This window comes from Meriones unguiculatus, chromosome 10, assembly GCF_030254825.1.
Source record: "Meriones unguiculatus strain TT.TT164.6M chromosome 10, Bangor_MerUng_6.1, whole genome shotgun sequence".
Classification (NCBI taxonomy): Eukaryota; Metazoa; Chordata; class Mammalia; order Rodentia; family Muridae; genus Meriones; species Meriones unguiculatus.
The window spans coordinates 11,902,216-11,930,045 of NC_083358.1; the positions used below are offsets into that span (position 1 = coordinate 11,902,216).

The 27,830-nt window shown below is 43.3% G+C and overlaps 1 long non-coding RNA gene across 1 annotated transcript; it reads left to right on the plus strand.

Moving 5' to 3' along the window:
• Positions 1-52: 52 nt before the first annotated feature.
• LOC132657013 (uncharacterized) lies at positions 53-27,093 on the plus strand. Its single transcript, XR_009594857.1, has 5 exons — positions 53-181; positions 1,641-1,758; positions 23,789-23,910; positions 25,019-25,289; positions 25,941-27,093. It is a non-coding gene; the product is annotated as an uncharacterized LOC132657013 (long non-coding RNA).
• Positions 27,094-27,830: the final 737 nt, after the last annotated feature.

The following is a 27,830-nucleotide window of genomic DNA, read 5'->3' on the forward strand; positions in this document are numbered from 1 at the left end:
CTTTGGACCGAGGAGAGGGGTCATCTCCAGCACATGTGCACATGTGTGCTGTCTCACATACAAACAGCTGCTGACTGCTTCCTGTCCAGAGGCCCCGCAGCTGCCGCGTGGATCTCAAATGCCCCCCAATCAAGCAGGAAGGCTACTGACCCCCACTCCCACACCGGGATGGCAGAGTCAGGTGAGGAGATCACAGGTCAGAATAGCAGGTAGGGTGCACCACACTGGTACAGAGGAGGGAGGTTTAAAATGTGGAGATTTTCCTCCTCTAGAAGCTTCGATGTTCCTGCTTATGATGGAACTGGCAGTTTAATGGCATGCCAAGGATAGCATCCTTCTTTGGGGTAGGGAGTTGAGATGCAAGGAGCTGAGGCAACATGTCCAGTGACAGACAGCTGGTGAGAGACAAGCCAGAGCAGAAACCTCAGTGGCCTGCCTCCCGAAGCCTGGACTCTTAGATTTCAGCAGGCAGCTCCCTTCCTGCTTCCATGTGGTTGTTATGGCCTGACACGGAGCAACACTTCCTGTCAAGACGACAGAGCTATTAATTAAATTTGCCTCAAGATCTTGTTGAGAGTCAGAGTTCTGAGAGCTCCCATTTGTTTCCCTTTTTCTTCCAAAAATGAGGTGCCTTTACCCCTCTATGCTTTTATTCTTTTATTTCTAATTCCTCCTCCTCTCCTTTTTAACCCAGCTGTTACTTTGACCGGAGTTTGTGTGTGTTTTGGAGTTTGTGAATGTTTGTGTGTGAGAGTATGTGCATTTATGCACATGAACACACGCATGTGTGTCTACGGTTACATATGTGCTATACCTGTGAGCACATCTGGGCAGAGGCCAGGCCACTCCCCACTTTATTCATTGAGGTGGGGTCTCCTGCAGAAGCCACACCTCACTCATTTCGGTACTCTAGCTAGTCAGCTGACCCCCGCTGGCCTTGCACAGGTCAGTCATCAGGTCTGCCTGGCTACTAGGTAGGTGCTGGGGATTCAGATTCCAACACTCATGCTTGAGCTTCCAAGCACTCCACCCACTTCATCTGTCTCCTCAGATTGGCTCTCCTCAGAGCTGTAAGGGAGAAGAAAGTCAGGCAGATGTGTGATCAGGAGCCTGCACCCATTGTCACCGTTGGCAAAAGATGTCATTGGACACGATGGAGTCTGAAGTGATTCTCTCCTGGTGACTGCTCCTTTATGTAATGCAGAGCTTGCAACTAGACAGGATAGGGTTAAACCCCAGCTTAACATCTTACTGAGTTTCACAGGCTCAAGCAGATGACTTAAAATATGACTCTTGGTTTCATTATCTACCCAACAATTTCACAATCTGTGCCCATCAGTGCTACGAGTCAAAGTGAGACAGTTTGTTTAATGGTGTTTTTATTAGGTCACTTATTAAAATGAACACTGTGGACTCCTTACACACCTTTTAAACACAGAACTAAATTCAGGGAGGCTGTCTCTTCCATGAGGTCCCCAAAGCCTTGTCCCCAGCCTAGTGGGAGGATTATTGAATTCTTTCTTGAAAGGACTTACATGTACATATGGAATTGGCAAAAAGTCTGGCTCTTTGGCCCGATTCCAAGCAAAACTAATCATCAGAAACTTCATGCAGATTTACCCGTACTCTTTCCATAACAGGGTTAGGCCCAAGCTGCTGAGACAGAATTAAAAGGGGCTGCTGCCAGTGATGAGGGCTCAGGTCTCCATAAAGAAGCGTTCTCCAGCCTAGCACCTTGTGCGGACACCCTGGCTCCAGGTGGGTTGTAAATTAATGTCAGCTGTTAAAGTAGCCTCACTCCTCTTTCCTAAGATTGCTGTGATGGGCTTTGTAATGGGCCTGTGGGCGCTCATGCAAAGCTAACAAAGAAGCTCACAGGATACTCTGAAAGTGCTGCATTTAATTCAAGGCAGGATTTAATTTTATGAGAGCTGGTTTGTCTCAATAAGATTGAGTGTGTGCATAGTGATATTTCTCATTATGAGTGGAGGACCAAGAGTCCCGAGGCCTGGATCTTCCAGGCAAGGCCTTACCACTCCTAACTGTAACACCAGTGATGAAGCTCTGCTCTCTCTTTTTTTCTTTTCTTTTTTTTTTTTTAAATGGCTGCTTGGCATCAGAACAGACCACATCAGTTGTTAAAACACTGACTCTACGCTGCTAAGAAGTGCAGCATTTGTTACCAACTCTAAAATGTTGATGCCCTCCACATTTCAAAAAAAAAAAAAAAACACAAAAAACCAAAAAACCAAAACACAGATTTGCACTAGGGAGATGGCTCAGTTGGTCAAAATGCTTGCCACACCAGCTCACAGAGCTGAGTCTGAGCCTCAGAGCTCACGTGAAAAGGCCATTGCATGGTGGTATGTTCTTACAATCCCACTGATTGTAGGGAGGGAGAGACAGGATGGTCTCTGGGACTTGCCAGCCAGCAGCCTCCCCTAATCCAGGTTCAGAGAGAGGCTCTGACTCAACAAACTTTGCGTGTAGTACGTCTACACTCAAGGATGACCTCTGATCCCTACATGCATGCTCCTACACTGGCACATCCATCCATGCCCACACAGTGCCCACATAGACACATGCACACATGCAGGTGCCCCCCCCCCCCCCCACACCATACCACACCACAGCCATTTGCGCCTCTACTATAACACTGGATTATTGGGCAACAAAACATGGCAGCATTTGGCGAGTGTGATCAGTGGTTGCTGCATTTTGCCTAGTTGTGCATTGTCCTTTCGGTTGTCACTGACTCCAACGCTCCCTGTTGTGAAACGGGGGTGTCATAATTTATGTATATCCTTTCCGATTTCTGGGTCATTGTTTGAAATCTCTCTGTTGCTAATAAAAATGTTTCTATAGCTGGGCCTGAGGGAAAATGTTTGCCATCCCAGCTATTAAACAGGCTGAGGCAAGAGGGTCCTAAATTTAAGCCTTGCTCAGCCTACATAATAAGGTCAATGACCCCTTAGTCAAGTTACTGAGAGCCTCTGCCTAAAAAGTACAAAGCGAAAACAAGCAAGCAAAAAATGATCTGGGGATTTATCTATCTCAGAACAGTTTTCTAGCATTATAATGCCCCAGGACCACAAAAACATTTCCTGGAATTGTTTATGATCAAAAGAGTCAACGTGGTAAGACTGGAATGATAGTACATACTCACAACCTCAGCACTTACGAGGTAGAAGCAGGAAGATCAGGAGTTCAAGGTCATCCTTGGATACATAGTGAGGCCAGTCTTGGGTTATATGAGACCTTGTCTCAATTGATAGATAGATAGATAGATAGATAGATAGATAGATAGATAGATAGATAGATAGATAGATAGAACAAAATAATCCAAGCGAAGTACTCTTGCTAAGTAGATCTATTCAGAAGCCAAATACTTTATTCATCTCTTAACAAATTGAAAATGTTCTTTATTTCATTTACTGGGGATACTTCCCTGTGTGTGGAGAATACTTCCTGGTACCTGTTGGAGGATCACAGTGGACAGCGGTGAGCATAAACTTAGGGAAGGAGGAGATAAAACAACCAACCAAAAGGACAGATTCATGTGAACACAATCAACATCTAAGACAATTTCCAGGTCTCTGCTAAGCTATGGAAGTCATGGTGGAGACAGCCTGGACATCTCAAAGTTTTTAGGAGGAAAATAGATGGTGCTGTGAATGGATGCCCACCTATACAAAGGTCAGAGAGTTTCTGAATATAAAATAGACCTCTGCCCCCTCAAGCCCCTCCCACTCCCTGAACCCTTTTCTGGTCTCTTCAGATGACTCTTTCCCCATACAGCTGGTACTCCAAAAGGTTAATGTCAGCAAGGCTATCTTCTGCACTTTGCATGGATTTTCAGGTTCTAAGAGCCAGGCATTGTGCTGTATGATCTGGAAAGAATGTTTATGGAAGTAAGACACCCATGGAGACCACAGATCACAGCTCTGTAGCTTAGGTAGTTCTTGAACTGCTCATTCAGGACACCTGGGTTCAGAAAAACAAAAAAACAACAAAACAAAACAAAAAAAAACATTGTCCAATAATCTAGGCTCAGCATCACAATCTTACACCCCCTCTCCCAGGATAACCACTAACCTAGATTCTAACCCCACAGAGGCCAAGTTCTGCCTGCTGGTGAGCTGAGGATAAATGCAGGTGTGGTGTTTTACTGGCTTCTTTTGCTTGGCATTATGCTTGTCAAGCTATTAATTAGCCAGGATTGGCTATTAATCTCTCTGAAAGCATTCCATTTTGTGAGCCTAGCCCATTGTCTTCTTGCTTCTATAGACAGGTGCCTTAGTCCGGGTTTCTTAGAGGAACAGTACAGGTTGTATGGATATAGACTGGGGGCTAGATGCTGCTCTGGGCACTCTCGTATTTATTTCTATTTCCTGTCCACAATGGTGTGAAGATTATCACACCATTAACACACACCCTTGTTGTCATGATGTTTTGCTCAAGTGCTTCATGCCAGGCAAGCACACATTGAGCCTTTTGAATCCATGAGCCAAAACAAATCCTTCCTCCTTTATACATCACTTCTGTTCAGTTTTTTTAAGCCACTCTAATGAGAGGAAGAAGCCATACCATGTCTCCTTGGGGGCCTCAAGACATGCTTTCATTTTCCAAGACAGTATTTTTAGACACGGATGCATGAGACCTTCATGCTTGAGGTCGGTCTCTCTACAAGGCTGGTGTCCTTACAGGAGGATAGGATGCAAGGACACTGAAGAGAGAAGCCACACCTGGCCTGAGATAGCATTTATGGGTGTGTCCTCAAGCCAAGAAACACCAAGAACACCCAGAAGGCCCAGAAATTGAGAGATGTTGCCTCGATAGAATCCTCAGAAGCAAACAACCCTGGGACTCCTGGCTTCCACAACTGTCAAAAAGTATATTCACTTCTAATAAACCACTCAGTTTATGATCATCTGTCAGAGAAGACATCAAGAATTACCATACCTCTGACTGTGTGTTCCGGGGACACTGAGGCTTTCTGAGTGGTCCAGTGACTGCAAGCTATTCTGTGGGAGTTTGGAAGATGATGCAGGAAGCATGGGAAGAGCCACAGGCAGCTGTGACTTTACGATTCCTCTCTCCTTCCAAAGGGAACTTCTTTGGACCTAACAACACGTAGCCCTATCACCAGGCTCATAGATATTGCACTATCGCCCCACGCTATGTGTTCTTGGGATTTTGAGGTGACTTCTAGCATCAGCACACCCTGTTGCTTTTACTTGCAAGCACGTACCACCACAGTCTCCTATCCCCCTTAGAACCATAAACACTCTAATAGCAGTAACGGGGCCGCCTCCATCATGACCAAAACGTGATTACGTTCCACATAAAAATATAAAAGCTCATTTGAGCCAGGGCTCCCTCTGGGCCCATTGCCTGCACTTTTATTGAAAACCCACATTCCTGACTCTGCGAGCACTGATGTCAGGGCCCACTGAGCTGTATCCCACAGTCTGCTGTAAAGCACCAGGGCAGCCCAGTGGGGTGACTCCAGAATCTCCATCTTCGCTGTGTGCTGTGGTTTGGAGGCCCCACGCTCTCCTCTCCACAGGCTCCTCTGTGCTCAGTCCGTGCCTTTTGCTTCTGCTGTACATTATAAGGGCCCCATAGTTGGTCTGTTTCTCCCCCAGCAAATGCTCAAGGCCAAACCTGGGCCAAGACATGTGAGTGAACCAGAATCAGAAGAGCCTCTTCCTGCTCTTCTCTATGTCCATCTTTCTGGCTTGCACTCCTGACCCATGCTTTGTGTCCCCCAATCAAGTCTCACTTTTCAAGCCAGGATTCAGGCTCAATCAGCCTTTAACATGCTTACCTGTCCCTTCCCCTTTGCAGGCTGGCTTTCTCAAATGTTTATCTCTCTGTCATTAACACCGGTTCAGCTTTCTTTGTTATCTCTGTGCTTTCCCTAGGGATCAGCCTGGGCATGTCTTTTTTCTAGGATAATTTGTTGTGACCTCTGGAATTGCTATGATCTCCCATATCCCACCATCTTTTCACATCCCGACACTTTTCTTTAAATTTCTTTCTTTATTTGTGTATACATATATCCATATATGCTCCTAGGTGCCCTCAGGGAACAGGAGGGGGCGTCAGATCCCCTGGAGCTGCAAGTACAGGCATTTGTAACTCACCTGACATGGGTCCTCTGAAAGAGCAGCAGGTGCTGCTAATTATTCACCCATCTTCTCAGCCCTTCCCCTGACTTCTCTAGACTTTAAGCACTGCATTGTGCTTGGCAGTGCCCGCTCCATCCTTCTTCCCCAAGGACCCGTCAGAGGCTCTGACTCATGGCATCCTTGATGAGTGTTGGTTGGATGGTTTCACAAACTGCTGAGAGCAGAACAAGCCTCCAGAAAAATGGACACCCCGGAACGGAGGAAGAGAAGAGTGAGCCAGAGTGCTCAAGCACTGAGCTGGAAATATAATAAAAATGTGACTTGAGAGAAACCCCAACCAACTTCACCCTACAACAAGCAGGAGGGAAAAGAAATATTCTCTCTCTTTAATGCTCTTTTTCACACAGGAAGAGAAGGTGGCCAGAGAAGTTCACATTGCCATTGTCAAACACAAAGCCAGCAGGTCCAGGCTTGTAATCTAGATCAGATAGATATTACGTTCAAACTCACTGCAAAGAACATACTTCTAAAAAGTATTTTGTCATTTGTTAGCATTGCTATTATTGTACATGTGCATGTACGTGTGTTTGTGTGTGTGTGTGTATGTGTGTGCAAGTTCAGGCCTATAAAGACAACACTGTCTTCTGCCCCTTTCTCCCCTTCTGCCCTGAGCTCCAGGGATCAGGCTTATGTTGTCAGCTTTACAAGGCATGTGCTTTAGCTCCTGAGGGTCTCCAGCCCAAAAGAGCACAATTTTTTCAAAAGTGATTTTTCAAGAGTGGGCTGTCTGTAAAAGTACAGGACTGAGAGGCCAGTCTCTGGCGTGTTATCAGCCTGGGAGGAACTAGTCTCATTCTGGGCTCAGGATATGAAGGGGCTGAAGATATTTGGACACTAAGTCAGGTGTCTTTAATGCCAATATAGCTCCAAAAATACTCTCTGAAATTATGCACAATTTATGGGGGAAAACATATACTTTAAAATTCAGTGACTGAGGCAACAGCTGCAGGCATAAGATTGCTGTTCTAATCCTTAAAAATAGATTTTACAGAAATGTGCGTGCTTGTGTGTGTGTGTGTGTGTGTGTGTGTGTGTGTGTGTGTTTGTCCATCTACACGCATAGGAGCTCACAGTACAGATTGACAACTGTGACCACCTTGAAAACCCTCAGTTCTCCCTCTCTACCACTCTCAGTCCTCCATGGCTGTGTGGCAATGCTGCTCTGAGTCATTCTAGAGACTGACACGGGTTCTGTCCAGGTGGCTGTGCTGGTCTACCTGGATGTCCATTTTGTCAGCACCTCTTTTTTTTTCACTCAAAGAGGCTATCTACTCTGCATGAGGAGCCACAGATCATTGGGAGTAGGAAGGATGCTGACAGAGCCTTTGTAATGGGGCAGGAAGATGACAAGGCATCAAGGAAGATCCATGGATAATTTGTAATAAAAAGGGAAGGATTGGTTGGTGCTAGCGATGAGTGGGGCAATGGAAATTTTTGAAAAAAATGGAGGCTAAGTAAGTGATGAAGAAGCTGGGCTTCTTTTCTTTGGCAGAATGGTTTCTAACAAATTATGTTTTGTTCATGCATTGAACACAGGTGCATGCACACATTGCGTCCCCTCCCCACACATATTGTATTTGACAGGGATAGTGATGGGAATCTGGCTGTGAGAGAATTCACAGGTTAGCTGGAAAATGGGGTTGACTACATAATGGCCCCAAAAGCTGATCACATCCCAATCCTCAGATATATGAGAGCTATCATCTTCTTTGGCAAAATGGACTTTGCAAAGGGAAGGATCTAGGGATGGGGAGGATGGATGGGTGGGGGAGTGTTTCCTGGGGGGGGGGGTCCTTGTGGGTACAGTGATATCAGCAGGGCTTTTAAGATGGAGGCTCAGGAGATGGGAAGGACCCACAAACCAAGAAAGCAAGTGCTCCCTGAGCTGGAGCTGGAACGGAAAATAACAGAGAGTCCCCTTATCCTATAGGTGGAACCAACCCTGTAGGAACAGGTATTTCTGGCTTCCAGGGCTATCAGAGAATAGAGTTGTGTTTCAGTAAGCTGCAACATTTTAAAAATAATTTTAAAACAGTGCTTGGAAATAATAGAGTGGGAAAGCCTCCAATCGGAAGATCAGATGACCTGATACATGACTCCCAAGGAATGGGAAAGGCTCAGAGTGATGTGGAGAGGACCCTCAGAGCTCCCAGAAACCACCTTAGATGTTATTGAAGGAGGATATTGGCATGCCAGGGCAGGCGTGATGGGAAGAAAATTCCATGCAATGCATATTCTCTGTGTGAAACCTCAGAGGAGGAGCCTGGCCCAGTTAGGGAAGTGAAGAAATCCAGCAGGTCTGGTTCACAGACTGAGGGAAAAATAAACCCAGGTAGGAAAATATCTATAGGGTCAGGCAGAGCCTTCTCAAATCTCTGCTAGGAATCCGGCTCCTTCCACTGGAGAAGACAGGAATGTTTTGCTTTGTGCTAAACCAAGGCGAGATCGGTCAGAATGGTGAGCTGTGTGGAGCTGTCTGCATCACAGGACTAAAAAGTCCATAATTTCTTAAATACAGCTGTCTAGTCACACTAGCCACAGGTCAAGCTCAGAAGCCTTGTGGTCTCATGGTCCTTACATAGGATAAAATAGAGAATATTCCTGGTGTCACGGGTGTTGAAGGCACAGAGGAGTTGTCCTAGGAAAGGTATCTTCTGGAAGGGTTCTGCATGAGACACGGCTACAGAAAAGAGATGTGTGTGAACCTCTGGATGGAGGCCTATAATTCCAGGTTGGGGGACTTGGTGGCCCTTCAGCCACCATGATTCAGTGGACATGGACATACGTGGGCAGATACGAAGTCAATGTAGGAAGCCACTGTGCAGGCTTGGGTAACCTTTCTTAAGAGCTCCTCTGTGCAATGAAGGTCACAGAGAACTGTAGAGAGAATGAGCCACCCCAAAATGAACAATTCTGTTTCCACCATGACGGCAGGGCGCCCAAATGGAGCTGTTTTGTAATCAGAATGCCATGTAAGACCACACCAGGAAAGCGGGCTTGGGGGAAGTCAGGGGAAGAGTGTGCCATCCGTGTAGAGAAGATAATTGAATCCGTAGGAGGTCGACGGGGGCTCATTTCACAGAGAGCCGCACAGAGCACAAGGCTTTGGTGAAGGCGATATGGCCTTGGGAGAGTGCTGTTGAAGGGGACTTGTTTGTACATTAAGGCACAGTTTACTCTTAGTGAGATGCACTGCTATGCCACTGCCTGGGCATAGCCATAAAAGAAATGAAGTATATTTGCCTTGTTAACACACTTTGTGTTACATATTCATAAACCATTTTCTTGAAACTGCAAGGGAAAGATTCAATTGTCTTGGAAGCTGATAATGGCCCAACGGCCATCCAGAACTCAGGCAGCATGCTATGGAATTAGCTGCACAATGAATGAAACACAACGCCTATAATAAAGCCATTCAGATATAAATTACTGCAGAGTAGATGTAATGTTTGTTAAGCAATAAAGCTTGCCACCTTACACGGGAAATTGAATGAGATTTATCATCAAATATGGTGGAGGATGCTTCAAGGGAATCTAGTTCTGTAAACTGGCCATAATCAAAACAATCCAGAGAGAGCAGGCTTCCAGGAACAGGAAGCCAGAAGAAAACGATAGCAGCAGGTTCAAAGGGCATGCTGACATCCTGACCCTAAACTCCAGGGCTCCCCAGAAATTCCAGAGGACATTTGCACATTTGCATTTTTCAAAAGGTTCTGCTTCGACCCCCCTCCCTCTGTTCTCCCACAGCCCTTTCACCATGGGGAATTACCAGAATGGCTTCAGCTCTGGGAATACACAATTTGACCAATAATTGGCTTCCTGGTTACAGAGGACAATAATTCAATTCAGGGACAGGGAACTTGTCCAAGTGACACTGGGCTCTGGTTCTTTTGGAAAGTGTTGAAGTTGGTCTCTAGTGAGGGGGCTCATACTTCCTGAGGTTTCCCTGGGTCCTCTACTGCCCCAAAGACCTCCTTCAGTCTTCCCTAGGAGGGCATGTGGTCTGCTGTCTCCCATCCCTGGGCGCTTCAGTTTATCTCAGTCTCGAGTTTCTGGGGGAAAATAAAATGGAACCAAATGAAATAAAATGGGAATTAGCTCAGCATGGTGCAGGCTTTCTGGTATTGTTACTCGAAAATAACTGCAAATATTTCACAGCTTTACGAGTTGAAGTCCATGTTTTTAGTTTACTGAGAACAATGGAAACTAACTTAGGAATGGATTAGAGCCCCGGAGTTGGATTAAGAGTGTTCAGAAGCCAAAAAGAATTTTCTGCCTGCTAATAACATTACCCTGCCATCTAATGAAATAATCTCTCTAAAGCCAAGTGCACAGAGGAAGCTGAGTTCCCATTCATGGTTAAAACAAAACACTAGTTGGTCAGCCCACCACTCTTTTCACCAGGAACCATGCTTCCGACAACACTGTATGGCTTAAGCAATAAATTACGAAGTTTTAGTGATGAAGATTGCCACACCCTTCAGGGAAGAAAGCTTAGAGTTCAAGTAGGAAGCCTGAGTTCCAACAACTCCTGAAGAATCTTTAACTGTGTCTTAGCTTAAAACGAGTGGGAAAATTCAAATAGGTAAGGTTCTAACATACAAACAACAAAATCTCCACTTCTGGTCATCCACAGTCTTCTCTAGGATAAAGCAAATGGCAGAATATCTACTCAGGAAATCGTGGTAATGTAGGAAGGTACTAGAATCCATCCAAAACCAGAAACAGCTGCAAGGCGACTGGTTTCTTCTTTGCTGTAATCTCATTTATGTGTCGCAACCATCCTTGCAGAGCAGGGATCACTGGAGCCATTTCAAAAGGGAAGGAATCAAGGAGGGTCATGCATCATTTAAAAAATTCTTTCAGGTACAAAAAAAATAGGCACCCGAACTCACAGCGATAAAACTGTTTTTTTGTTTTGTTTTAAAGTCAGCTTAATCCTGTAAAGTAGAACATACTGTTTCCATCCATAAAGTGCTTGCTTTGCAAGCACAAGGACCCAAGTTTGAGCTCCAAGATCCACATTTTAAAAACTGCTGAGCATGGTGTAATCTCAGTGCTGAGAAGATAGAAACCAGTGGGTCTCTGGGCCTCAGTGGGCTGCTAGCCTTACATACATGGGGAGCTCTGGGTCAGTAAGACCCTAGCACAAAAGCAAAAGGTGAACAGGACATGGGCAATGACACTTAATGTTGTTTTCTTGCATGAGTGTAAACACACACACACACACACACACACACATACACACAGACCACCCCTGGCCCTGTGTCTCTATCCTTGCTGCTATCCTGTACAGTTTCTAGAATGGAAAAGGGTGAAAAAGTTTCCATAGGTCAAGAGCCAGGCCTGCAAAGTGTCTTTTTATATCTCTAAACCAATATTTCCCCACAGCCAGCTCTTCACTTTGCTTCATTGATCTGAGTTTGTTTCTCAGCCACCACTTGGCTTGAGTGCAGGGTTGGACGAGAGAACCAGTGATGCCCACCACCCTCTGACTCGCATAATTTGTATAGTTTGCATTGTTCACTGGTTAACAGGGACCCACAGAACCAGCTTTCATTCACAGTCATATACGTGAATTATAACTGCACCATCTCCTTATCATTTGGCTCAGAATCGTACCTCTCAATTATACCTTTGTTAAGCCAGTTTCAGAAGAAAGTAATGTTATATATGAATTACATAAATGTAAGTTTGCCCAACTGACACCTTTTGTATAATAGAAATTAGACTGCACTTGATATAAATTGGACAGACCCACACATTGTAGATTTCCAAAAGCTGGTTTATGGCTCTGAATTAGTTTAATCAATATGGATAATTTAGCGTAATTTCTGGACCATTTGGCCTTTATGGAAAGACTTAGAGAGGCAGCTGCTAGGCCTGGTTTTTAGAGCCTTCTAAGCACCAGCGGCTTGGCTTCCAGTTGAAAGCCCTGATGTGCTTCATATTACTCTCTGAAGTGAACATTCTATGGTCCTTACTCTCTTGTGAACTATCGATCCATTAAACAGCATAGTTCTGCTGTGTAACCTGGACACCAGCCATTACTCTCACCTTGGAGAAGATGGAGAATCTGAGCTGTGGGTCTCAGAGTCCCAGAGAAAGGAAAAGAATGGGCCTTCCCTTTGAAAAGCTTCTTTTACACAGGCTCTGTCTCCACTGTGGACACAGCCATGCCCATGACTCACTACAGCCATCGCATGCAACACGCTTGTAGAAGGGAGCTGAAAAGAAACAGTGTGACAGGCAACACTTGACCCCAAGACAACATTTGCTTCTAAGGCAATTTTCAGGGAAATGGTCCCAAGTGCTAAATCCAAGCATAAGAATGCTTCCAGAAGGTCTGCATTTCAGTTACTTATTGTGTAACCAACTACCCTCACTTAGGAAAAGCACCACACACTGCCTCAGGGTTCTGCAATCTCATCAAGGTTGGGTGGAGGTGACTTGTTTCTATCCTGGGTGGGTTTGCTGCCATGATACACTCATGTGCACATCCTATTGGCTGAAGTGGGAAGATTTGTTGTTGTTGTTGCTGTGAGAGTTATCGGAATATCTTTACTTAGATGAATACCAAGAGAATGATGCAGCAGCTACTAGACTCTGGGACTCACACATCACTGTGCATTGGTTATGTGGAGTCACAGCTGATGTAGGTTTTTAAAGAAGCCCTGATTCTTCATGCTGACTGTGGAACATGCTCACGGGGTCTGGAGAGTTGGTGGTGGTCTTTGTGGCCCACTTATGTGCCCTGAATCATCTCCCTGGAGACTTGGATCTCTTCCAGGTGGGCTCTTGTTTTTCCCAGGGACCCACACGTTTCTATGAAGCATGGGAACCGGAAAAGGTTTCAGTACAAAGGAAGTAGACTGTTTTCACTGGTTTCTGTCTTACTTTCTGACAAATCTTGGTAAAGTCATTCAGTGCCTCAGGCTTTGGTGTTGTCCTCAGTCCAATGACAGTAAGAACAGCTTCCTTCTCATGGGCTAAAAGGAATCTTACAGGGTTCATCCATAGTAACTATGACCTTACACGTGGTCAGGACTCAGTGATAATGATTCTCCCTGCATCCTCCTCTAGCCTGTGGGCATTCAAACAGAGGGCTAGTGTTATCTATGGAGTTTTAGGATCCTAGAAACATGCCATGATATACATGCTCAGCAAATATAGAATGAATGAATGAATGAATGAACAGATGAATGAATAAGGAGGAACTGAGACTATCATTGTATTAAATTTATATCCACTTGACAGTAATTATTTAAGTTCAACAAATGAAGGATTAAGGCAGCCTGTCATTTGTCCCATTGGTTTTCACATTCCTTCATTTTTTCATTCAGTAAATATTTATCGAGCATCTGTTATGAGTAAGGTATTCCATCAGATTCAAGAAGCTATGTGGCAAAATAAGTCATGTGTAGTCACTGCCCTTATATTCTGTTAAAAGGAGAATAAAAAAAATAAACAACCAAAAATATATGTAAAACACTATCTTGGAATTTGGAAGAATCTTGGACTTTTCTGTGGAGACTTGTCAGAGGAGAAAAATGTGTCATTATACATGTGGCCCATGTATAGCATGTCCCAGGAAGGGTGAAGATAGAAAAGAAAGATTGTGGTGGAAGATCAGAGTCTCACAATACCCAAGGCACTGAGCCTTGAGGAGCAATGGGCAGGAAATGTAGAGAGGGGCCCAGTGGTGTAGCCTGTACAATCAGGATTCTATACTAAGTGGGAAACCATTGAAGGAGCCTTTAAGCAGAACAATCAAACAGTTTCTTTTCTGCAGACTTCATGCTTGGATTTTCTGTTTGCTGACAGTCACCCAGTGGAGCAGCTATATCACCCTGCACACACTGGGGCTGGGAAATGAGGCGTGTTATATGTGTGAATCAGCATGAGAGTGGTGGTCTGGGGCTGGGGGAGCATCGTCTTCCATTAACATTAAGAACATGCTGACTTCCTGGAGAAAACCACAGGTGGATCTAGGCGACATTACTGTACTTGGTTTTCACCAGAATCCAAGAACTCACTGCCACTGGCCTCTCTTTTTTCATGCAAACATTAGGATTCTTAGAGGTGAATGGTCCAGGCAAGGCACAAGTGCTGGGAATTCAAGTCAGATGCCTGCACCTACACACACACACACACACACACACACACACACGAGAGAGAGAGAGAGAGAGAGAGAGAGAGAGAATATCAGAATTCTTCTCATCTCCATCTCCTCCCTCTGAGAAGCCTCACAGACAGCTCATGTAGATGGGGACTGAGCCTGGATGATGAGTTAGATGATGTTCTCCAGAACTTTTGGAAATCATAGGGTGGGAGAGCCTCACTACAATGCTCCTAATGAGCAATTTAGCACCACCCGCTGCACATGTGCGGGGATCCGAGGCACAGGCTGTCTGCGGCACATTTGTGTCATTGTTTGGTGTCTGCGAGATTTCCAAATGGCACCAGAGGAAGCAGATGAGTGGCTCCTCTCAGGCTTTACATATTCGTGGCTGAGGCATGCTGAATGTTGGCCTCAAGTCACACAGCAAGCTGATGAGAGCTTCAAGCTTCAGGGGCCGTGTGGAGGAGCAAAGAGAGTGAGCACCATTTATTCAAATAGTAAGGGATTTGACCTTCAGCTGAAGTCAGCATGTTGGCTATATTGATTAATGCTTCGGTAATTATTTCTTTCTTGTGTTAAACAACTATGGAGCACCTAGGATAGCTTAGAGTCTCTGTTAGGTAAGTGTAGGCACATAGGGAGGAATAAGACAGTTGCAGCCCTTGTAAAATTGTCCTTGTTGTCACTTGGCCATGGCCCTCCTTCCCCCCCTCCCTTTTTTTTTCCTCCAACCTCATCATGTCCTGATCCAACCCTGATATAATCCACCTGGTGTTAATACTGGCTCAGTATGACATTGGACTAGAGCTTTTTTAGCTTTCTTACCTGTGCAAGCCTGAGATCGGTACATGGTACATACTAGTGCCATAAATGAGAGAATTATTGTACAAATGAAATAAAATTAGGTGATTTTCTGTATGTGGTTTTTTGTTTGTTTGTTTATGATAATGATAAACTACATCCACAATGCCTGTTAAAATGTAGCTTCCCAAGCTTCCTATCTGGAAATTTCTGATTCAGTGATCATGGGGCTGGAGATGTCATTCTCCCCAGTATTCCAGGTGATGGCTTATAGGTGAAGCTGGAAAACATGGATATTCCTCACAGTGACTGAGGAACTTGGGGACTTTTAAAATGCAGAAGTCTGGGCTGCATTCAGATGCTGTTTTTTTAGAAAGTGGAGTCAGACATAATGCTTATAGGCTCTCCAGTGTTTCTATATGGATAGGGAAAATGGTTGCTCTATAGTGTTTAACAGTGCCTGGACCAAATTAATTAGCAATCCATTGTCATCCCAGTCACCATAGAAAGGATGACAGAAACACCAGAATCATTTATCCTATTTCACATTTAGACTCTAATTTAAAAAAAAAATTTAAATATTACATTTATTTATTTGCTGTGGGATCAGAGGCCTGCCACAGCACAAATGTGAAGTCTGAGAACAGCTTGTGGGAGTAGATTCCCCCTCTTTTTAACATGTAGATATGAACTATCAAATTCAGGTTGTCACCCTTGATGGTAAATACCTTTATTCACAAAGCCATCTCTCCAGCTTATCTTTTCCTTTCTCTACTAAAGCTCTCAGAAAAACATGTTTGTTTCTTATTTTCCCTTGGTATAATCTCCCAAAGATACACCTAATAGTTTGTGTGTATAATGGGCAGTGGCAAAACTCTATTGGCTTAATCATTTAGCACACAGTACTTAGACCGTAGGCACTATATAACTGTTTACCAAAAAATAAGTGTAATTGTGTGTGATGAATGAGGACAGAACTGGACACAGGGAGCAAGGAGAAAGAGCATTTGAAAATGTTGGAAGACTTTCAAGTTCACATTGGAAGAAGGATTTTGTCCAGAGGACTGAGAGAGGGTATTCCACTAGGAAATTTCGTTTGAATAAGTTCAGAGACTATACTAGTCTCTGTAGTGTGAAAAAATGAGTAAAGATTTGGATGGAGCATCGAATGGAGGGGACAGAGGGAGGTCGAAGCTGGCGATGGGCGTTAGCGAGTGGATCATTCAAGATCCTTCTTCGTGGCAGCTGAGACATTGGCCCATGGTTCATGAAGGTAGCTCATGTAACTTACCACTGCCTTCCTGTGCCTGTGGAATAAGTCAGAGACATTCACAGAAAAATGTTTGAGAAATTGCCCTCTCTGCAACAGCCTTCTTGGTGGTTGTAAGGAACAAAGTTTGCAGAGGGCATGAAACTGGATATCACAAGGAGGGCTCTTGCCAAAGCCTTTCCTTCTTAAATAGGGGACTGACGTACAGGCTTACCACAGACAAACAGCCAGCTCTGAGGTCAGGACACAAAGTACATAAATACACGACATGCCTTCTAGTCCTCTGGAAAGAGGCAGGCCGCAAATTTGCATTTGGGTGTTCTGGCAGCCTGGTCACAGAAGGGCACGTGATCCATGTAGGTTATGAAAGCAAAACAGTATGGCCAGCCACTCTGGGGATACCAACTTGTACTGCTACTGAGCCCAAAGGATAAATTTGCCCTTTGGTTCTGTAAGCAAAAAATGCTGCCCAAGTCTGGAGGGCACTCTTAGCAGTGAGGACCACAAGTCTGATGAGCCTGCTCTCCACGTGAGCATTAACAAGGGAGATTGCACCACCAATGGGTACCTAATCTTTCAGAATTTGGACTCTTGATTTTAATATTTGGAAGCGTTTCCTTTTGTGTATCACTTTTGTTCCCTGAAAACAATGGCTGCCTTATTAAAGGCAGTCGAAGGACCAGCTCCTGCAATGATTCTTATCTTTTTGTCTTTCTTTCTTTCTTTCTTTCTTTCTTTCTTTCTTTCTTTCTTTCTTTCTTTCTTTCTTTCTTTCTTTCTTTTTTTCTTTCTTTCTTTTTCTGGTGCTGTAAACACAAGGATCAGGATTTCAGATATGCATCTCACAATTTGTTGTCATTCTTTAAGCATTTATAATGAAATGTCAATAACTGTCATGGCTGATTAGACAGATTCTTGCTAATGACATATTAAACAGGATGGTAGCCTAGCCTTTCTCCCTTGAAGATTTTATTCTGCTTTAAAGATTTGACATACTCTGTTGGTACTGAGTCATAGAGCCTCATGTTTAAAGTTGCTGAGTGCTTATCTAGCTATGAACCCTTTCCTTCTTCCCATGCGATATTGGAAACAGAGCTTTAGTGGGGCTCTCTGCATTTCAAATGTTACTACTACTTTTGTTGTGGGAAAGTGATTTCAGAGAGATGAAAGTGTGAGTCAGGGCAAGAAATGGGGTTAGGTCCCAGCTTCTGTTAAGTGCTTCATATTTACCAACTCATCATGCCAACATGCTCATGATAAGCATTAATTTTCCAGAAGAGGGAAAGTTAGGTTATAGAAGCTTTCAGAAACAAATTCTCACTGAGTAAAACCTAATGGCAAAATTGCAGATGGTGTCCCAGAGGCATAGTTCACAAGGTAAAGGTATGTGTGCTAAGCCTGATGCCCTGAGTTTGATCTTTGGATTTACGTTGGTGGAAAGAAAGAACAGATTCTTGACATTTGTCCTTTGGCCTCCTCAGGGGTCCACAACATGTATACCTTCAAGTTTATAAATTCTTTTCTGAATTGGCAATGATTGTCATATCTTGGAGCAGTTGTTTTCCCTTTCTTTCTTTCTTCCTTTCTTTCATTTTAGATAGGATTTTACTATGATGCCCAGGCAGTCCCATTCCCCAGGAAGCTAAGGCAGGATAATTGTGATTTTTGAGATCAGCAATATGTAAGATCCTGTCTCAGGAAACCAATATAATAATAATAATAATAATAATACTGAAAATAATAATGAAAGTGTACATGTAAAAACGTTCAAGGATTTCAATGTTTTAAAAGGATGGTACAATATCTGAGGTTTGAGAAATATATCATGTTTTAATTAATTTATGCATTTATTACAATTTCTTTCACGGTCTACTGCATTCCCTCACACCCCAACTCTCTCAGTGATGTGTGTGGTAGTATTTACTTTGAGCATCTTATTTCATGCCTTCTAAACTTTCCCACCTCTACATTTCTTCCACTAACGTTGGATAAACCTCAGACTCAGTCTCAGGGCAGACACTGGGAACAGAAATGAAGCATATGTAAAATTACAGTGGAAGGATAGTGGTTTCAGTGGCAAACATTCCCCCTCGGGTCACTATTTTAATACTTAATGCTTAATACTTGGTGGTGCTGTTTGGGGAATCTGTGGACCTTTGGCAAGTGGAGCCTCACTGGAGGAAGTGCTCCTCTGGGGGTGAGCTTTGATAGTTTGTAGCCTCATCCATCCATTTCCAGTTTAGGTGCTCTGTCTGATGCTTCCCCTCCCCTCCATGATGGACTCTTATATCTCTGGAATCATGAGCTAAACTAAACTCCTCTATAAGTTGCTTTGACCACAGCATTCTTTTTTTAAAATCAATATTTTTTTATTTTTAAATAATTTTATACATTCACTTGTATCCCAGCTGTAGTCCACTCCCTCTTTCCCTCCCAATCCTCCCCTCCCTCCCTCATCTCCTCCCTGCCCCCTTCCGAGTCCACTGAGAGGGGGTGTCCTCCTCTCCTTCCATCTGGCCCTAGCTTATCAGTTATCTTCAGGATGGTTGCAATGTCCTTGGCCATAGCATTCTATTATGGCAACAGGAAAGTAACAAACACAGGAAAAGTGCTTCATTCAGGTCCCCTACTGATCCCAGTTTTCTCTGTGAATTCAGTGTTCTCTAAGTCCTCTTTCACTTCATATACCCAGTGACATACATTGAGTTCCCATGACTCTTTTATTTTAGCTCTAGTCCCCATATTTTGATAGCCTCTCCTGTTTTAGTATGAAGTCATTCCAGACTGATCCACTAGTGACACCTTTGTGAGTGCCCCTATTGGTCAGCAAATTGTCCCACAGAGAGGTCATCTGTTCATTTAAAGTAAAGCCTGGGACCAGACTCAAGCATTGCTCATGGTCCATCCCATTTCCTGTCTTGCATATCTGCAGTCTGTAGTTTTCCCTCTTAGATCAACCCTAGATGGTATCTCTTTGCAGCCACTCACTCAACCATATGTTAATCACATTAGTTAGTCAGCCATCCAGGGATGAACAATAATAGATTAGTGGCTGGAATAGTGGAGCTGAGATGGTATCACACAATGGGTGGTTGTAATGGTTCTGTGATTCTAAGTGGATTGGATTGAATACCTGGTGTCTGATCCACTGAACAGAAGCTGAACTTACATGTCAGACTACTTCTTTAGTGGGGACCAGACTCGGTTCTCACTTGCACCACCTTTGTCTTAGTTTGTTCTATATTGCTGAAATAAAGAGCATTTGACTAAAAGCAACTTGGGGAGGAAAGAGTTTATTTCAGCTTGCAGTTGTAGTTTATCATGAAGGGAAGGCAGAGGAACAACTGAAGGCAGGGACCCGATGAGGAGGTCATGGATGAATGCAGCTTACTGGCTTGCCCTCTACCCCCCATGGCTTGCTCAGCCTGCTTTCTTTTAGCACTGTGGACTACTAGCCCAAGGGTGGCACTGTGCACAGTGACCTGAGACCTCCCACATCAATCATCAGCCAAGAAAGCTTGCTTATAGACCAACCTTATGGAAGCATTTTCTTAATTGATATTTTTCCCCCATATATGTCCAAGTTTGTAAAACCAACCAGCATAGCCTTTTCCAACAGGATCATGTATGCCTTTTGAAATCTTTGTTATGATTGGTGTTTTGATTTACATGTCCTGTGACGGCCAGAATGATATCACAGAGAGAAAAATAAGGTGCTAATGTGATTGTAAATGCATGTTTTCCAACTCCCTAAATTCCTCTAGCACTCATGTTATTGCTTTGCACAGAAAGGCCATCTTTGTGCAGGGATCCTTTTGAACACCCAAAAGGTCACAATGTCTCCATTTACTTACTACCTTCTTTATTTTCATCAGGACAAGAACTGCATACAGCAGGTACTCAATATGGCCTGTTAAATGAGTCAATAAGAAGAATATGGTGATTTCTGTAATTTTAGCTCTTGGAGGAGGTAGGGGGCAGGAAGATCAGAAGTTCAAGGTTATGCACAGCTACATTGAGAATTCAAGGCCAGCTTGGATTACATGAGACTCTGAAGCAAAACAAAGTAATAATAATAATAAAAATAACAACAAACCTCCCCCAAACACCCAAAGAATGAACGATCATATAGGTGAACAGGATTCATGGAGGTTTACCTAGGAATATGTACTTGGGAGTGAGGAGAAATTGACACTTCTCTGCTTATAGCATGGTGAAATGTGTTGGCAATATGAGCCCTGACATCGGGTATCTTCCAAAATTGCTTCCAAGGGCTTCCTTGCTTTCCAAGGACTGTAGGACACTCCCTGACATAGGACGTCAAAATTGTCCTTCATCAGACTCGACTCTGCAGATTGCAGTGGGAAAGGCCAAAGTGTGCTGACCACATGCACGTGGGTCTGGGTTAGGTTGTGCGCTTCTTGGCTTATTTTGTGATGTTTCTACATAGTAGTTCCGTGAAGTGCTTGAGGTGATCTTTCTTTTGCAAACTGAGACTCAGAGTCAAGACCATCACAGGCTTTTGAGGCCTAGACACAGTTTAAACTTCATTTCTTAGCTGAACTTTTTTCTTTCTTCCTTTTTTTTTTTCAGTGACCAATCTCTATAATCAGACTAGGCAACCCTACTGAAAAAAGCCATGAAATAACATATTCAAGGTCACAAATTATAAACCAAGGGTCAATTGATTAAATTTTCTTTCTATTTTGTCAAAGTACCTCTTGATGAGTGAATAAAGTCAAACTTTTCTCACAATGACAACTCTCATGATCTAGACTTGAGATTTTAAAAGAATGAAAGTGACCCAGTGTGTGTGTGTGTGTGTGTGTGTGTGTGTATGTGTGTGTGTTTTAGTCTCTTCAATTTCAGTTCCAATTTTCTTAACCCTAGAACCACATTATTTATTTATTTTTTCTTTGGTCAGCTTATCAGCCTTTACTGCTTGCCTCCTCACCTTCCACACATGATACCTTGCATTGTATCACAGACAGAGCATTGAAATACTGGGGGTGGCATCAATAAAACCCACAGCAGCATCTCAGACGAATCCAAAGAAACGGATTGTCTTTCAGGAGCACAAATCACCAAGGCTTCCCAAAAATAACTGCTGCTTAGTCTAACCCAGATTTATAACCTGACTCCTAATAAAGCTTTATTTCTCCCACATCGTGGTGTTTAAGATTCACATGATATAACACTGCTAACTAATGTTGCCATTTATTTCTATTTGAGGCCTTGTGCAGTGGGACTGTAGCAGAATGGCTTAACAGGAATGATCCTGAAAGATATTAAGCGTGAATGAAAGCACAATGAAATAGCAATGAGCTAGATTTTCTGTCCCAGCAGAGAAGGAAAGTTCCCCTAAATCTTCCCCCCCTCCCTATAACTTGTAAGAACATGGCCAGGCCTGGTGGTGCAGCCCTGTTATCCAATCTACCAGGAGGCTGAGGCAGGGGGACCGTAATTTCCATGTTTGAATATACTGCAGACTAAGTTTAAGTACATCCTAAGAAACTTAGTGAGATGCTGTCTCAAGGTTAAAAAGTAAAAAAGAGACTGTGTTTTGCATTATTTCCCTCTCTTCTTCCTTCACCTAGAGCTTGGTGAAGAATGCTGTGAAACTTTAACTTCTGGACATGACATGGGTATTGTACTCACAAATTCACAGCAGTAGCTGTGGTTATATGCATAAGACCCATATAAGAACAATCCAGCCAAAATTTCAGTATGGAAGAGAGGAGGGGCTCATGAACTCTACTGCTGTTCATTCCGACATTGCTAGCTTCATAAGCAATGTGACTAACAAGATTCCAACCCCTGCTGCCATGTCTTTCCTTCCATGAAGGCATGTACCTACTGAAAGTACAAGTCAGAATAAACACTTCTACATCAAAATTCATTCATGTTTTCTTTGAAGACTCAGTTTTGTCATGTGATGTTTTTCTGCAAGCTGGTCACATGATCTTTTGCTGTAGGTTGGCTTGTGAGAGGGCATGTTATGTTTTCCTGTGAACTCTTTCATGTGAGGGGCATGACTTTGGCCAACTAAGAACATCTGTGGGTGGACTCTGAGGAGAGGAGATATGTCGAAGCCTATACACATGAGACATCACTTTTAGGATCAACATCAATGTCCTGATCTTTGGTCTTCTACACTTGACTTTGCAGAGAGAAGTGCTCCACAGAACTTCTTGGAGCAATCCAAATGAGTCTTGCAGATTTTGTTGCTGCTTGGGGTTGGCTTTTGGACTGGACTGCTGGTGTCCTGATGACTGAATTTGGTAATCCCCTAAAGACCCATGGGCACAGTTTTCAACCTGTGGGTCATGACCCCCTTGATAGTTGAACAATCCTTTCACAGGGGTCACATGTCAGTCATCCTGCATATCAGCTATTTTCTTTACAATTGTAACAGTAGCAAATTTACATTTGTGAAGTAGCAAGAAAAATATATTTTTTTTTTTTTTGGTTTTGGGGTAGGGGGGCACCGCAACATGAGAAACATGTATTAAAGTGTAGTAGCATTAGGAAGGTTGAGAACCTCTGCTGTAGGGATCAGTGACTCAATTTTGTAATGGACTGAAAGGCAGTGTCCTCCAGAATCACTAGAAGCATGACTCTGAAGACTTGGACCTCTGCTCTAGACCTCCGGAGTACACATATGGGGACATCTCATCGAGCTAGGTCAAGGGTGAAATGAGTGAGGTTGGGAATCATAGGAACTATATCAGACAACATAAAGCAGGCATGGTTACCCAAAATTTCATGTAAGTCCCATTCAATCAACTTTAGAATTTTCCCGGAAATACAGAAACTGTGACTGTTTTACAGTGAGACAATGTTTTGTGTTGGAAGTCTCCAAGCACCTCCACCTTCACAGGTTTGGAGAGCTTCCTATCCAAATAGATGGTGGCTTTGCATTCAGTAAGTATAAATTACCTGCTTACAGTTCCAGAAGGAAGATTAGAAATTCTTATATTAGAGGTCATCCTGAACAACATAGTAAGCCTGGGCTGCATGAGATCCACTTGAAGTAAATACATTAGCCAAGTTTTAGTTGCATAAAGGATGGCTTTGAAACACAGCATGTTTGATTTTGTTTCAAGTGTCAGAGGGGGCAGTTGCAGGCGATCTTGATGGCAGAATGTAAGATCATTCCTCTGAGGGCATCCTGTCTTAGAAAGTGATGAGAGTATTAGAATGATGTCAGGGAAACTAGAGTATAGCTTGTGATGAAACACAGCTTTCCCAGTTCCACTCAAGGAAATCTGCTTTCCAGAGACAGATTTTTGTTCTTTATACATTAAGGAGTACATGCGGGCTCGGGCTTGTATTCATGCAGTTTGGAAATTTTGTTGTTCTTTCCCCTTACTTTTCTTTTGGTTTGCCTTGGCTTCACAGATCCCTTGGGAAGACCCAGTTGTTCAAGTGAGGTTTGGATGTCTGAGACTTTGTCCCATTTGGCTCAGCTGTGGAGTCTAGTGTTTTCCTCTGGAGTCCTTAAGCAGAAATCAAAACCGCCTGTAAGACACTGGGTAGTAACTGTGTTTAAGACAGCATGGCCAGAACACTATCAGTGTGGGCAGTTGGGTCTTCTAAACACATCTCATCTTTTTTCTAAGCAATAAGCAAACTGCCAGAATTCTTTCTACAGTTATAAACAATTGAAGTGGTCACCAGTATATGTCTCCCACTATCCTTAGCATGAGTACTCATAGAGTGGAGAAATCTAGGGATTTCTTTTCAAGGTCAATACTCAATTGTTCTTAAGGTGTTGGTCAAGTCCTCTTTAGGGAGCGAATGACCCTTTCACAGGGGTTATATATCAGATACCTTGCATATCAGATATTTGCATTACAGTTCATAACATTAGCAAAACTGCAGTTATGAAGTAGCAAGGAGAGTAATTTTATGTTGGAAGTCACCACAATATGAGGAATTGTATCAAAGTGTCACAGAATTAGGAAGGTTGAGAACCATTGCTCTAGAGGACTAGATGGTAGATTCATACTGGACAAGTGGTTTTTAGTCAGAGACAACAAAGTAGACTCAGCTGAGGCTTCCCATGACTCTATGTAAAGGACCTTTGCACAAATCTCTCAAACCTCAGATGGAGGCATTCCTGCCTTCAGGGTGGTATGACTTACACTTAATACTACATCTTGCCATCTTGAAACTTTCTATAAGCTTTGAATAAGCGACTGTGGGAGCCATAGAGTCCTAAATGAAGGGGAAGTTAATTTCTTTCAAACTAGGTATTTCTAGATGAATTGTTCGCAAAGAAAACCAAGAGTAAACATGCTGATGGGGAAAGATTACCATCTCAGCAGCTCATTCAATATTTCTTTATTTACGAACACTCTCTGAACATCTGCTCCAAGCCAGACATTTTGTGAAGCAATAAAGAGAAAATACTTGCCTATTGCCAGACACATAGCTTTGCCATTGTATCCACTGGATGAATTTCGTCTATTTTATGGCACAGGAAACTGAGGCTCAGATGTACTAAATATCCATCCAAGGTCACAGAACTTATAAGAAATGGACCCAAAATGTCAAGCCAGGTGGGATGGTTGCAGAGCTTGCACTTAGTCACTCTGAAACACTGCCTATTTGTCTTCTAAAAATTAGCCCCACAAGGAGACCAACAAAGCTGAAAAATCTGAGCCTAGATGGTCCTGCAGAGACAGATGCACCAACTAAGGATAATGCATGGAGAGGAACTGCTCAGATGAAGCTGATTGGCAGCTCAGTCTCCATGTGGGTTCCCTAGTAAGGGGAGCAGTTGCAGTTGCTGCCTCTGTCATGAACTTGGTTGCCTGCTCTTTGATCACTTGGCCCTGGAGATGCGGCCTTACCAGGCCACAGAGGAAGAAGATCCAGGCAGTCCTGATGAGACTTGGTAAGCTATGGGCAGATGGCAGAGGAGGAAAACTCCCCTTTTTAGTGGACTAGGGAAAGAGAATGGGGAAGAGGGACGGAAGGTAGGATGGGGAGGAATTGAGGGAGGGACTTCAATCAGGATATATCATGAATAAATTGTTAAAAAATAAAATTAAAAGAAAAAATTAGCCTACTCACTTTTTGTGTTGTCATCTCTGTTGTTTATCATTGTAATAGCAAAATTTATGATATAAACAACTCAAAGGAGTAAAATTTAATTTGGATGATTGTTTCTGAGATTTCTTCCATCATCCTTGGCTCTCTACATATTTGGGAGCCCATGGTAAAATGATATCAGTGTCATGGTAACATAAGAAGAGGAAGGCTAAGTGGGTGATAGACAGGAAAGAAAGAGAGGGGGAAAGATAGATAGATAGATAGATAGATAGATAGATAGATAGATGATATAGAGAACAAAACAAAGAGAGGATGTGATATGCCCTTCAAAAATAGCCCCAATAACCTAATTCCTTCAACTAGGTCCTGTCTCCTAAAGTTTTTAGAAGCTCCCAGGATAGCACTAGCAGCTAAGAAAGTATTCACGGGTTGAGCTTATGGGGGGGAACATTTTCTATTCTTGCCATAATATCTTCTCATTCAAACATTACAGTAATGGCCACTGTCTTATGCCTCTAAACTTGGAGTGACCAGAGTATCTGCTAAGAAGACAGGAACTTCCAGCTGATGTATAAATCCTGTGGAAGAATATATAGTTTGCTGTGCAGTTGACTGGGGTTTACTGTGAGGCCAGATCATTATGTTTATTGGTGACAATCTTGAAAAAGTTGTCAAGACCCCAGCCTCAGCTGCCTTCACTGAGCCCTTCTAAGTGCCTCACAGCCATGGCAATATGTTGAGTATCTGTGGAGAGTCCACAGGTTATCAGCTCCTCTCTGGAACTGATCTTGTGATCTCTAAGAGGATGTCATCCTCGAAAGAATGCCCAGTCAACATTCCTACATTGGCTGCAAAATCAAGGTCTTCAACCAGACTTTGACACTTGAGAACTGCTCTCAGGGACAGTCTCCACATTTCCGGCCTCTTGTCTATGGCGACTTCAGACTTCTTACCCCAGGGCCTGGACAACATGTTGATTGTTTTGTTAGAGACTAGTTTGTACCAAAGGTTGTACCAGTCACACTCCACTAATGAGAAACAATGTGGAGACAAGATCAGCCTGGTCCAGGAAGCTAGCCTAGCTGGTAACAACCTTGTTAAAGCGCCCGGTAAATAAATAAGCAAGCCTTCCAGGCTGTCCTGTCCTCTGCAGATGAGCTGAACCAGCTGGCCTCAGAGAGAAGCCCTGTGTTTTGTTAACTGGAAACAGATTATCAAACTCAATCAATGGAGCATGAATGGAGCATGGCCTTGTAACGTATAAAAAAGAGAATTTGGGGTGAGAATTTGTTCAGCAAAGACCAGGCAGCAGATGTCCCAAAGCTTGGCATGAAAGTGTTCTGATGGGTAAAAATAATTAAAAAGAAATCTGGGACTCTCATTTTTTAACTTTCCTTATGGATCTTTGACAAAAATTTCAGGGGATTCTATGGAGTGTGTATTGTCAGTATTTTAATCAGCTTCAGCTGTCAAAACTCTTGTAACCCGCCTCTTCTATTTAAACTGTATCTTCTAGGCATAAAATAATTAAAGGCGCAGGGCCATACAGTAGCTCAGAGCCCTTGCAATGTGGCAGAACTGTATGGATAAAAGGTATTATTTCAGGAAGTTTTAAATATAAATTTCGTTTTGTCAGAAGGCTGCAGGGCACACATTTTCTGTACTGTCAATCTTGATAGTAACAATATTTATATTTCAAATAAAAAGATTAAATTTCAGTCTTATGTGTTTCTGGGTTTTGTCAAAAAATTTTAAACCAGTTTATCGTGTATCTTGGTATGTCACCATACTATTTTTTTTTTGACAATACTTTTGTTTTATTGAATGGTTATATCTTTTACTGTCAATCTCAGGGTTGGAATAAGGAAGCCAGACAGCCCAGCCTCTTGGGTTTGGTTGTTTTTACAAACAAATGACTTGTTTCCGTACTTTGTTGGAGGTTCTGTGAAAGAAATGCAGAACAAGGGAATCAAACAGGGAAATAAACAGTGCAGACCATGTGTTTCATGGACTGTTTGAACTGGTTTTGAGCTTTTCACCTGGAGTCATGCATGTGCTTTTTCATGTCAGCTCTCACAAGCACACAAGGGCCAGTCCAGGTCAGCTGAGTTCCAGGAAGGAGCTTCGCTGGCGAGTGACTGTGCTGCTGGCTGCTTTGTGTCAGAGCTTGTTAGCTGCTAAAATGCCCCATTGCTCCAAAGGGGCTGAGGCAGCCAAGGGAGTTCTCTGAGCCACAGGAGCTGATGAGTCTCAGGGTTAGGGGACTGCCTCAGTGTCAGCCCTTCAATGTTGCACTCCGCAGACTAGCGTGAAGGGAAAGAGAGGAGGGAATCATTTTGCCATCAGTGGGAGCTCTGGACTTGCACACTGTAAAATGAAGAGT